Here is a 13,600-nt window from a genome sequence, read left to right on the forward strand (position 1 = left end):
TCTCTATACAGTTTCCAGGGATGCCCTCTGGTTCTTCCCTGATCTCTCACCATTTACTGTAGAACCTCTCCAGCATTGATCTTATAACAACCCCTCACTAACTTGTAGGTCTCTATCATATCTCCCCCTTCCTCTTATCCACTAAACTGTAAATTGCAACTTCTCAGTCTTTCCTCATATTCAACATTCCAGAGGTCAGAAACTACCTTAGACAGTTGCCTCTGGATCCTTTCCAACATCTCTGCATTCTTTTGAAAACCAGGTGATCAAATCTCTGCACAGTAGTCCATGTGTGGCCTAATCAAAGCCTTATACAATGGAACAAGAATCTCCCTACTTCTACAAGTCAGTGTCCTCTGTTTCATTCCCAGAAGTCTTTGTGTTGTTGTCTTCACAATTTTGGCAATCCAGTCTCCAGCTAAAAGGCTGCAGGTTAGAATCCTGCTTTGGGCATGGATGTTTGGGGTTGTCTGTGAAAATACTAGTGGTGGTAGTTGGCAGTAGATGGCATTGGTGTAGGTGATGAAGGTAGTTGTGGTTGGTGGAGTAGTGGAGATGTAGAGTAGTTGTCTTCCCTTAATGAGTTTTGAACTCCCAGGAGGTGTAAAATAATAATAATAATATAGAAACTAATGATTCAAATCAGTTGTCATAATATTACATAATGCAACACACATCCTAATGGACATGTATAATGTTATAGTATAACGAAGTTGAAGACTTAACGTAGAAGAGGAGGGAATGGAAACAGTAGAGAGAGCTAGAAGAGGAGAGAATGGAAACAGTAGGAGAGAGAGAGAGAGAGAGAGAGAGAGGTATGGGATTGCTAGAAGAGGAGAGAATGGAAACAGTAGGAGACAGGGAATGAGAGAGAGGTATGGGAATGAAAGAGGAGAAAATGGAAGCAATAGGAGAGAGGGAATGGTAAGAGGTATAATGTATGGGGACTCAATGATCCGTGGTGTTCAAGATAGGATGCGTGAGGAATGTTTGCCAGGAGGAACGATAGAAAGAGTGGCTTTGGCAGTTAAGAGAGGTGAAAGGGTGGATGAGATTATTGTAATGGTGGGAACAAATGACTTGAGTGATGGTGCAAATAGGGCAGCGAGAGATATAAGATTCTTGCTCGAGGTGGTACGAAAGAAGACACAGAGGAAAGATAGTGTGTGTGTTGTCTAGGTATGATAATGACGAGCTGAGCAGAAGAGCAGTAATATTGAAGGACATAATAGCTAGAATGTGTGACAAGAGAGGACTGGTATATGTGGATGCTTGGAGTGCATTTGAGGACAGAGAGGAATTGTATGTGAGACAGTTTACATTTGAATGAGGAAAGACGTAGGCATCTGGAGAGATTGCTATTCTGAACAAGTTAGTGTGCCCCAGGGAGGTTGGTAGCAGGGGTGGCCTCTTGTGGGAATGGGTACTTGGGAGATGGGAAACGACATTAGGTGACTCTAAACCCAGTGAAGTCTAGAGGGGATAATGCTGGGTACAGAAACAACAGCATTTATATGCTTTATACTAATGCAGGAGTATCTGGAATAAAGGAGAGCAATTGGTGGCGCAGATAGCATTAGACTGGCCAAAAATTATAGGGATCACTGTGACGCGGTTGACAGAAGAGGATATAATGAGAGGAATAGAAGTCGCTGGGTACAGCATTTTTTGGGAGCATAGGAAGGGAAAGCTTGGTGGTGGAGTACTGTTTATGATAAGTGATGACCTATGTCCCCTAAGAGTAGAGACTTTGGAAAGCAGTGACACTAATGATTTTGAAAGCATATGATGTGAGGTAGGAGTATGCAAGACAGGATATTTAGTGGGGTGTTGTTACAGATCCAGGAGCACAGAGGGTGGGGACCAGGAAATGTTTAGACAGCTGAGTTTGGTAAGTGCAAGAAGAATGATTGATATGGGAGATTTTAACTACAGTAGTATAAATTGGGGAGAGGAAGATGTATGCAGCAATAAGGGAATGGAATTTCTAGAATTCATGTTGCCTAAGACATCTAAGAAATAGATGTCTTAGGCAACAGGTAATAGAGGGAACAAGAGGTTCGAGAGTTTTGGATTTGGTTATAGCATCAGAAGAGTTGAAAATAACTGAGATGACATCTCTCCCACCAATTGGAGAGAGTGACCATATGGTTTTGACTTGGAAAATGAATAGAAATGCAGGAGTATCAAAGAGACGGGAACGTATGTGGAATTATAAGGCAGGTGATTATAATAGTCTAAGACGTCAACTTGGAGAAGTTTCATGGAGTGAGGAATTGGAAGGCCGGGATATCATTAGTGCATAGGAAATTATGAAAGAATATTTCTTAGCAGCAATGGTGAGTTGTATACCACGAGTGAACAAGAGGACACAATTTGGAGTAAAGTGGATGACAAACAATATTAAACAGGATTTAGATGCGAAAAAGAGACGATGGAAGAGAGATAAGGAGACAGGTGAAGAGAAGATGCATGAAGAGTATAAGACACAGGGCCAAAAGAGTGACTAGTATGGTAATGAAGACGAAACTGGAAAATGTGAGGAGATTGGCCCTAAGATCCAAAGAAAATCCTAGGGAATTTTTTTAGATATGTGGCCAGTAGGAGGAGAAATGAATGTGAAAGAATGATATTATGAAATAAAAATAGGAATAGAATAACTGATGCAGAGGACATAGTGTAATTGTTCAATGAACACTTTATTGGAGTATTTCATCCTGGAGGAGTCAGTTTTAATACTAGAGTAACAGGGCAGGTTTGGGGTTTAGAGGTACAGGAGGAGAGTGTGTTTCAAATACTGAGTACTCTGGATGTAAGTAAAGTTGCTGGACTGGATGGTATTTCACCACGAATTTTGAGAGAATGTGCTAGGGAGCTGACAGTGCCTTTGACCTGGCTTTTCAATGAAAGTCTGGCTGTGGGAAAGGTGCCCATGGAATGGAAGGAAGGTAGGTTAGTGCCATTGCATAAGGGCGGTAGCAGACTGGAAGTGTCTAATTATAGGCCAGTTTGTGTGTCATCAGTAGTTAATGAGATCTTGGAGAAAGTAGTGAAGCACTGTATGCAGCATTTGGAAGATGAGGGTAATGTTATCTGTGAGAGGCAATATGAATGGGTGCTCTTGTTTTAGCAACATGCTAGCCTTTTATGATAAAGTTACAAGAGCATTAGATGAGAGAGAGGCATATACTGCCATTTTCGTAGACTTAGGGAAGGCATTTGACAGGGTGCCAACATGATAAGTTAATATTTAAGTTGCAGCACGTGGGTCTGGATGCTAGACTGGTCACCTGGATTCAGGATTGGCTGTCCGATAGGTATCGGAGAGTTGTGTATGGAGGGGCAGTTTCAAGGTAGAAGAGGGTTACAAGTGGTGCCCCACAGAGCTCAGTACTGGGACCTATATTGTTTAACCTTTATATCAATGACATTGTCAGTGGATTGCAAGAGGATATCCAGTTGTTTGCGAATGGGAAGCTGGGAAGGATTACTAGTAATAGTGCACATGCAGCAGCTCTGCAAGAGGATTTGAATAAGCTAGATAGATGGGCAAATGAATGGGGGATCGGTTTAATGCAGCAAAATGTAAGGTCTCGAGGTTTGGGAAACATCAATGGGACACTGCATACTCTATGGGAGGAGTTATAACTGGAGGAAGTAGGGGAGACAAGAAATCTGGGGGTTGATGATTGATAGAAACCTGAAATTTATGGGACATATTGCAAAGGTGGTGAAGGTAACAGAGATGATTGCTGCAATAATGAGGACACTAACCTGCAGAGATAAAACAGTTATCATTCTGTTGTATAAGACCCTGATCAGACCACACGTGGACAAATGTTCTCAGAGTTGGTCCCCAGGATTTGAAGGGGATAAATTAACTGTGGAAAGGGTACAAAGGCGGATAACAAAAATGGTTTCAGGACTTTACAGTGATAGTTATGAGGATCGGCTGAGGGAATGTGGACTGCAGAGTTTGGCAGATAGAAAAAGGAGAGGTGATATGATTGAGACTTTTAAACTGTTGAGAGGTGATTACTTGGCACTGGGGATTTCTTTCGCTTGGTTGAACAGCAGGGAGGAGTGATGGCAAGAAGCCATCCCTAGAAGTTACGAAAGGAAACTGTGAGCAAGAGGGTGAGGAGTGGTTTCTTTGCATTGAGGATGGTTGAACAATGAAATTCATTGCGTGATGGAGTGGTGGGAACGAGAATGGTCAATGAGTTTAAGGAGTGGTATGAGTGATATTTAAGGTTGGAACTCCCCTTGATGAGTCTTGATAGACTTTGTGTTTCTTAGGAAGGACCTCCCACGATGAGTCTTTTGACTCTATGGTGGCCTGAATAATAATAATAATAATAATTTTTCTCTAATCCAGAATATGTTAGTAATAAGGTGTGGTACCTTTTGATTACTTATGTGGAAATATGACTTCTGCATTACTTCAACATTGTTATTACTTCTTGAACTGTCTTCCACTGATGAGATCTCAATAAAGGTCAAAACCAGTATGGGTAGTGGCTCTTTCCATAATGATAATATATTATCATTATGGAAAGAGCCATTTTAATAAGGATATGTATTGCGTTATGAGATACTAAGGCTTGATGCGATGTCATTAGCATCTATATACAAATAGCCCAGTCGTGAAGTTATTTCACATGCAAATTTTGTTTACTTACACTTGGATAAAGGATTAAACCAAGAATACAATTTCTTGGCATCTTTCTTTGCATATTAAATAATGAGATTTATTTTCTTACAATCAGAATGGTAATTGGAGGTTTTTATTTGGATGGGTTATGTGGCAAATTGTTCCATTCAAACATATAACTATCATATATTATGCAATAATTATGAACATATTAGAGTAAATTACTCACGAGGTGTACAAATACTTCTATTGCCCTGTGCGCATTCCTGATAGCTGAAGATTTTGAATTCAAGCATTGACAAAGTTCCTATAAAAATAAACACGTGTTAATACCCACTCACTATTTCATATATATATATATGTTTATTTAATTTATCTTATATATAAATATATAGCAGAGGCGAATATTCCAGGTGTGCTAGGTGTACAGTGCTCATCCACGAAATATCAGTATCACCGATAGTCTATTTTTGCATTTATTCCTGTTAAAGACTCCCCCAATTGTTTGCAGCCTTAAAATTGAATACAATATACTAATGCTTCATGAAGAAGGCACTTTTCAAAGTGTAAACACTGCGTCACATGCAAAATGAAAATAATGTATTTATAATTTACATCGACAAATAATTACATCAAAAACAGCTAAAAGACATTTATCAATGTAATTATTTAATTAAATCAATAATTATGAAAATTTATTGATGTAATTATTTATCTCCAAGCTCCCCCCCCCCGGAAAATTTTCTGCAGACGCAAAGTCATGCATAAGGTCAAATTGATGTGAAATTTGTAGCATGAGTTCTATAACCCACACGACAGCACATCCATCCAAAATGTGCACCCAACACTACTGATATCTATATATACAGTGTATATACATAGGTAGTCCTCGACTTACGATGGGGTTCCATTCCAACATCTCTGTTGTAAGTGAGGATTTTTTTAAATTCTTGAATCGTTTGATTTCTGTTATAATATTTTCATAAATTAGGTTTTTATTTAACTTAAAATGGTTAAAAATGTATAAACAGATATAAGTATTTATAAATTATTTATCAGCACATATACATATAAATACAAAAATAAGAAAGAAAAATTTAAGAAAAAAATACATAAACACATATCAAAAATGGTGCACTTACTTTAATTTGAAATTCCTTTAAATATTAGTTAACATATTAAAAAACTTATTAATGGTGTCATTAATTAAACAGATGAGTAACTGTCACTCATTTGGACGATATGGTTATTCCTCGCAATCAGGAGTAGCTTTTTTACTCAGAAAATTGGTTAATGTTGTCTGTTGGGTTTTCTTTTTTTCTTCATAAGTTTCGCGATAACATCTGACTGCTTCTCGAATTTGCTTTTCGACTTTGGCAAAACGATCAGTGTCATGATACATATTTTCGAGTAGCTTTAAAAAATACTTCAGCTAATCCTTTTACAGTAAATTTTTTTAACGATTTCTCTTCTTCATCTTCTTTATTATTCCTTTCTTCTTCTACAACTCTTTTTTGGAAAATCAAGTCTTGATCAGTCAATTCACCTTCTTTGTGATCTGCTAATTCTTCTATATCGGTAAAATTGATTTCTAGATACAGTTTTCTTGCAATGAGAACGATTTCTTCACCAACTGTTTGAGAATCGTTGCAGCAGCTATTGCGTATTGGTGATAGGCTTTGCTTGTCAACTAATGGTGACGCTTCAATGCATATGCAAAAGCAATGTAATATATGTTGGCGGCAAAGTTAAATTAGACAATTTTAATAATAATTTTTGGCCATTGTAAGTGCGAATCGTCGTAAGTCGAGGAATACCTGTGTGTGTGTACACAGGTCGTCATGAAGTCGCATGCTCGCAGATGAATAACAATAGAACTTTAGCCAGACTGTAGCTTCAGTTCAAACTTAACTGTAGTTTATCATCGGGTTCATAGTGGTACAATGTTTCTTTACGGTGTTTTTTATGTTTGCTTCTAATGTTCTCACGCCTGAAGAAGTCGGCTTTCCGATGAAACATATTGTGTGTTAAATAAAATTAATTGTTTGTCTAATTCTCGGAATTCAGTCAGTAAAAGATATGAACATACATACATACATACCAGCTATTGAATTAGAAATCTTTAAGCAGATGTACATAAACATCACTTAGCAGCGTATATGCAACATACTTGGTCGTGTGTATCCATGTGTTTTAATCAGTTATTTAAGAATGCTGTGGTCAGTAATAGTGAATAGTGTTGATCATAATGGGAGAAAAAACAAAGGATCTTTTGGAGTTCAATAAACAGTGATCCTAAGACCATCTGTCAGGAATGAGATCACATCATTTGAGAATGCATACGAACAGAATTTTCTGTGTGCAGCAATTGACCAAAGCATTAAATGAAGGTCTATTCCCAACCCATATCTCACCAAACTACGTGCTGAGAATTGGAGAGGGTTAGTATTGATAATCACATGCCTTTATGGAAACAAGATTTCTAAAAAGTTTCTAATTCATAGGTTGATGTGTGTGTATATGTATGAACATTTTTCTTTTAGGATGCTTAAGAATCAAAGCTAGATAACTGGGAGGAGATCCCCACAAATATGTTAAGGAATGTAGAGAACAGATAAGCACTTCTGATACGATGTCTAATCCTTGCAACTCCTCATGGTAGGCATCCACTTAGAAAATGAATGACAAATGAATTGAATAAAAGGTGAGTCACCCTTAGAGAACCTGTCTAGAAATTAATCCTTCATCTTCATTTCATCTGCTTCTGTTCTGAGGCACAACCTCCTCTATGCTGTTTTGACCAAGAAATGCAACCCTCAGCTTTTCAATCGATTCCATCTTTCTTCCTTACCCACACATGACACTGTTGTGTAATTGGTTTTGTGACCTTTCATGTTGTAGGGGTAATATAATATATGTAGAAAGAGTGCATTTGCTGCAATGTGCCACTACTATATCATTCTCGTCGTCATCCAGAACACATTCTCCATGCAAGGCGATCTCTGTTATATTTCATCCTAATTTCTCTTTTAATACATTGCTCTTCTCACACAGCAGCAACTTCTCAAAATTTCGCATCATTTTTTTGTTTACATGCAGCCAATCTCCTGCATGCAAATGAATTATACACAAATCAAATGCACTACAAACAGTGATGCATTACATACCTCTCTTTCTACATGGCCTTGTGTCATAGCATTCATTATTATTGCTTGAGTTATATCTTAAGTATCCTTATTGGTAACATATTCACTATTCCTTCCCACCACCACAACAACTGCTTTTAAACATCTGCAACACTTTCAAATCTTTTGCTTCTTGATTACTGCATCCTGTTTTTGTTTTTCATGCCAACAATCTCATTCTTGCAGGTAAGCAACACTCTAACAGTATCTTCTGCACATATTAAATCAATGAATCTTCTTGCATTACCCCTCACAATTTCAGTGGTTGCTCCTACAATAGCCTCCATTGCTCTCTTTCTCTCTCTGCTAATTATTCTTCTCTCTTTTCTTTACCTTGCCCCAACCTTTTTTTTTCTTTCATTAATTTCTCCTCTTATTACAGTCACCAGTGTTATTCTCAGGCCCATTCCATTATTCTCCTCAGAGAAGCTGCTCTCGTCTTGACCCTTGCAATCTTTTAATTTTCCCTCCTGAACACTGCCACTGATACTTTTGTTCCTTGATCAGCACACATTTCTCTCTAGACATCCAATCTCACTTCATATTCATCCACACAATCAAAGCCATCCATCGTAACTGTCACTTTCTTATTTTCTTTCACACTAGCCATGGTCCCAAATCTTGATCCCTGCGGGAAAAAACACTAGCAACCTTATTCTCTTGGGATACTGCACCCCAATATACAACTTTTTGAGACCTATCCGATAGCAATCATGGAGACAACTCAGAAGCCTTTTATCTAATATCCCATCTGTTTCAATTTATTTAACAGCTTGTCATGTGGCAGTCTATCAAAGGCTTTTGCAAAATTTAGTACACCACTGTATCTGCATATGTGTTGTCCAAGACATTTGTCACCTTGTTATAATACATAAGTTAGTAAAGCATGATCTCCATTTAACAAAAACCTGTGCTGATAACCACAGAGTTAATTCTTTCATCGATCCATTTCTGCAACCTACTTCTCACCAATCTCTCTGGTACCTTCACCACAACTCTGGATATACATATTGGCCTGGAATTTGGAGCCAGTCTTATCATCACCTTTATGCAGTGGAACAATTTTACCTTCTTTCCATTCCCTGGGAACCTGTGCTAATGTAAGACTTATTAAACAGGCATGCTACTGCCAATTCTCTGGAACATTCTCTTAAGATGCCTGGTTGATATCATCTAATCCTATTGCCTTATTGACATCAAGATTATTTATTTCCTCAAATACTTTGTGCTCACTCATCATTAAGCCATCCTTTTCTATGTCTTCTACAATTACGTTCTTCATGATTCCACCCTGATAAGGAAGAAATACCTTTATTAATTGATCATTGAATACCTCAACAACGTCTTCTACAGCAGTTACCATTCTACCATTTTCATCCATTAACATCATCTTACTATAATCAGTGTTCCTTCTACTTGCCACATATCTAAAAAAACTCTGTAGGGTTTTTCTTTGCCTGATTTGCTAATTTCTGCTCATACTGAACTTTTGTTGTCCTTAACTGAGTCGCTCTTCGGTCTTGTTCTTTATATTCTTCATGTAATTGATTATTCCATTATATTATCTTGTACTGCCTCCAAAGTACCCTCCAGATTTCATACTTAAGCCTCTCACATTCATCCATTCTACACCTACCTTATTCAGCATTTTGTCCTTTGGAATACATTCACACACTGATGCTGTTACATATTTCTTTGTCAGCTCTGAAGCAGCATTTATTTTCTTACCACTCAACTCCTCATTCCATGCTATAGCTGTCTCCTAAGCTTGTCATAATCACAAGTCTTATATTTCGACATATATCCCTTTCCTCACAGAAGACTGCATATGGTTAGCCACAACCCAGCTGATCACTCTCACCAACTGGAGGAAAGTGTGAATTCCCCACCCCCACACTCAGAATTACATCCTCTGATGAAATTATCAGATCTGACCTCTCCATCCTTGCATGTCCTTTTTACATGCTGCTCTCTTAGTTATCTCTCAAGAATTCAAGAAATTCACTTTCCTTATTCCCAAATGCTATCTCTTCATTCCAATCTATACCATCATAATTAAAATCACCCATAATAATTACCCTTCCTTTGTTCACTAATCCAAGTTGCTTATACTGAGCTTAGCCTATAATATGACCTGGTAAGCCTAGTATATTAGCACTGGTTAGTGTATCTTGCATAGGTTGTTTCTAAACAAAAGATCTAATCATGTTGTTAGATAGTCACATGCAAACAATCCTAGAAGTGTTTCCATGGCATGTATGCAGCTTCATGCCATAATTTATGGAATAGCTGCAACCTTACAAGTCTTTGTTAATAACAATGATTAGAGGTGAGGATGATATTGGCAGGATTAAGACAGAAAAAAAAAAGTTTAGATATAAATTATTAAAAGTATTTGTTTTAAAATTTTCAGGGGCTCTTGTCTAGTTCAGAATTGACCGTGGATGGTTTATGGTGTGAAGTTTTGCGATTTAGTGCTTTTGTTGTTTTAGTATATTTTGTCAGTGTTCTTCTTTGTCGTGTGTTTTGATAATGGCATCTGCCATAAGTGAGTTTTCCAATACAGTATCACCCAGCCTGCCACCCATTTAATGATTACATTTTGCCCAGTATCCTACAAGATTTTATGGTATGTTTGCATCCCTGCATTTAGGGATGTGTCCGGTAAGAGCCCGAGGAGTGCATGTTGGCAGATAACATAGGAAATGCAAAGAGCTCATCAACATAGATATCATCATAACCAATGTCTGTCAGCATTCACTCGTGTCTAAAACAGGTGAATACTGGCAGAGAGTCAAGTAGCATGACTGAGGGTGAGGAAGATGGGTGTCATGTGGGAAATGGATATACAGAGCGAAGTAAATTTGGGGGATGGTGAATGTCAAGTAAGTATTGAAAGAAGTGGAGAATGTGAAAAATATGTTCAGAAGTATGAAAAAAAAAAAAAGAGAGATGAGGCTAGAAAGGCTAACTGATGTGATGATACCAAATGGGATCTGAATTCTTTATATTTTTCTATGATCTGTCTAATCTAAAGGATCTGATCTCTGGAGCCCTTTACCTTTCCTAAAACCTGCTTGTTGCTCTGGCATCCCTGCCTCAACTTTGGATTCATTCCTATTTACCATGATCTTCAATAAAATTTCACTTGCATGGGATATTAAACTAATAGGTCTACTATTAGCTTAATATCTCATGCAAGTTTTTGCAAGCTTTCATATCTCCCTTCATATATTGGTATGAAAACTGACTTCTTCCAGTCTCTAGGCCATGATCCTGGCTCCTATATCCTTATAATCAATCTACGAAATACTCTTATCTCACCATCCTCTGTGACCTAACTCTGCTGGGATTCCAACTGCACCTGAAGTCTTACTGCTGTTCAGTTGCTAAACTGCTCTTTCAACTTCATGCCTAAGTGGAGGAGGTTCGAAATCGGAATTTTTTGGAATTTTTTCTCCACTATCGTACAGTTCTTCATAGTATTCTTTCCATCTGTTTTTGATTTCCAATTCTTCTGTTAGTAATGCTATCTTTGATTCCTGTCTTTGATGAATTCAATTTGGACTTAAACTTGTACTTTAGATCAGTGCTTCTTAAACTTTTTCCACTCGTGAGTGACCCCATTTCTCCTGAGAAATTTTTATGCGACCCCAGGTATATAGGTATATAAAATAGGTATAAAAATCAAACATTTACTGATAATAAATGATAAATAAATTTATTTTAAAACAATTCTTTGGTATACATATAATTTTACCATTGACAAAGAATTACAAAAAATAGCCTTGACTCTCAATAAATTTTTGGTCATTGCATGCTCAGAAACCTTTTACTGTTGACAAATTTTTTGTGACCCCACATTCAGTTATGCAACCCCATTTGGGGTTGTGACCTACAGTTTAAGAAGCTCCACTTTAGATCATGAACTAAATTAAACAACCTTTTATAATTTTGCCTCCTCATCTGTAACTCTATTAGTATAGAACTTTTCCTTTTCCTGCTTTGATAGTGTTTCTGACTTCTCTGTGTAATCTCTTATATTCTTCAGTCCCTGAGTCTCTTTGCTTTTCCAACTGCCTTGTTTTGATTAGTTCCCATGTTGAATCTAATATCCGTGGGTCTCTTGGCCTTCTTATTGGGCTGAGGCACTTCTTGGCTGTATCCTGTATTATCACCTCATCCAATTGAGGTGATGTTTCTTTTGTGAATCCACTGGGAATTACTCTTAACATCCAATTTAGTGGGATGTGCCCAGTGGTGAGCTATGGAAATTTTAACAAAGGGCTCGCATTGTCAAGCAAAAAAAAAAAAAATGCTGTATTTCACACAAAAACTTTTATTAATACAGCTTGTTACAAATTTCAATCAAAAAGTATGAGAGGACAATCAACCTCTAAAGGCTATCATTTTTAAACAAATATTTCATGATCTAAACATGAAATATTTGCACGCAATCAACTGTGTTAATTTATCTTACATAAGAAAAACATTTTTTAACTATCAAAATATAATAAGAATGAAATCTTTTATAAAACATTTGATTGGCTACTGCTTTTACTATACATTGGCTACCAGAAAGGAGAAGGATAAAGACAGCATGTGCTTATTTTATTTTCAAACTTGGCACATTTGTTATAGAGGAGTTGAAACAATAATTCCAAATAATCTGCATGCTGCCGAATATAATAATTTCTGTTAGGTTACCATATGAGTTTGTTGCTTAATATGTTTCAAAAAAAAATTTTTTTTGTTAATAAAAAAGTAAACAAAAGAACAAGGGGCTCGCAAATTTCAGAAAAATTTAACAAAGAACTCATGCAAGTCCCTTATAGCTCACCACTGGATGTGCCTGACTTGGAAGTTTTTGGAGTCAGTCTTACGTTGGCTCTTACTAGCTGATGGTCTGTACCACAATCTACTCCAGGACAAGTACACACATCAGAGATGCTTGTCTTCCACTGCTGGATAGTCGGGATGTAATCAATCTGGTGCCTTGACCTATCACTATTAGATATCAATGTGTAGATCTGTTGTGGATGTTTCTGGAAGCAGGTATTGGTAAGAACTAATCTGTTAGCATGGGAAAATTCCACCAGTCTTTCACCATGGGTGTTACATTCACCCAGACCAAACATGCCACATTCCAGCCTAACTCTTATACTCTTTCCCACTTTTTCATTTAAGTCTCCTAAGATGTAAAGTATGTCTCTCCTTGGTAGGCAGTCCAAAACAGTCTATAAGTTTCATAAATTTCCTCGCTCTCTTCTTCAGGCCTATCCATGTGGGGTGCATAAACTACTATGATTGATACATTGGTAGGCTGAGCCTTAAGTCTAATAGAAAATATTCTATCATTAACAGGGTTATAACCAAGAAGGCTTCTTTCCTAAGTTGTCTTCAGTATCATAGCTATCTCATGATACTTCGAGTTACCACCTAAGTAAGCAACTAGCTTACAATCCTGTCTTTTGAGGTGACCTTCTCCATTCAATCTGGTCTCTGTAATTCCCATGATGTCCATTTTATACCTATCCATCTCTTTACTGACAATCTCAAGAGTATCCATCTGTAGACCACAAACATTCCATGTGCTATGCAAAATTCCCTTCTAAGATTAATATTATACCTTCTGTGTTGCTCATTCACAATATCACTGACTTTTGTTGATGAGTGTAATATGCTTCTCAAACATGACTCTCTGTCTAAGCCATTAATGCAGCTCTGATTATTCTGCATGACAACTAATGCAACATGAGAT

This window comes from Typopeltis vanoorti, chromosome 16 (assembly GCF_054136105.1).
Source record: "Typopeltis vanoorti isolate ZY-2024b chromosome 16, IOZ_Tvanoo_1.0, whole genome shotgun sequence".
NCBI lineage: Eukaryota > Metazoa > Arthropoda > Arachnida > Uropygi > Thelyphonidae > Typopeltis > Typopeltis vanoorti.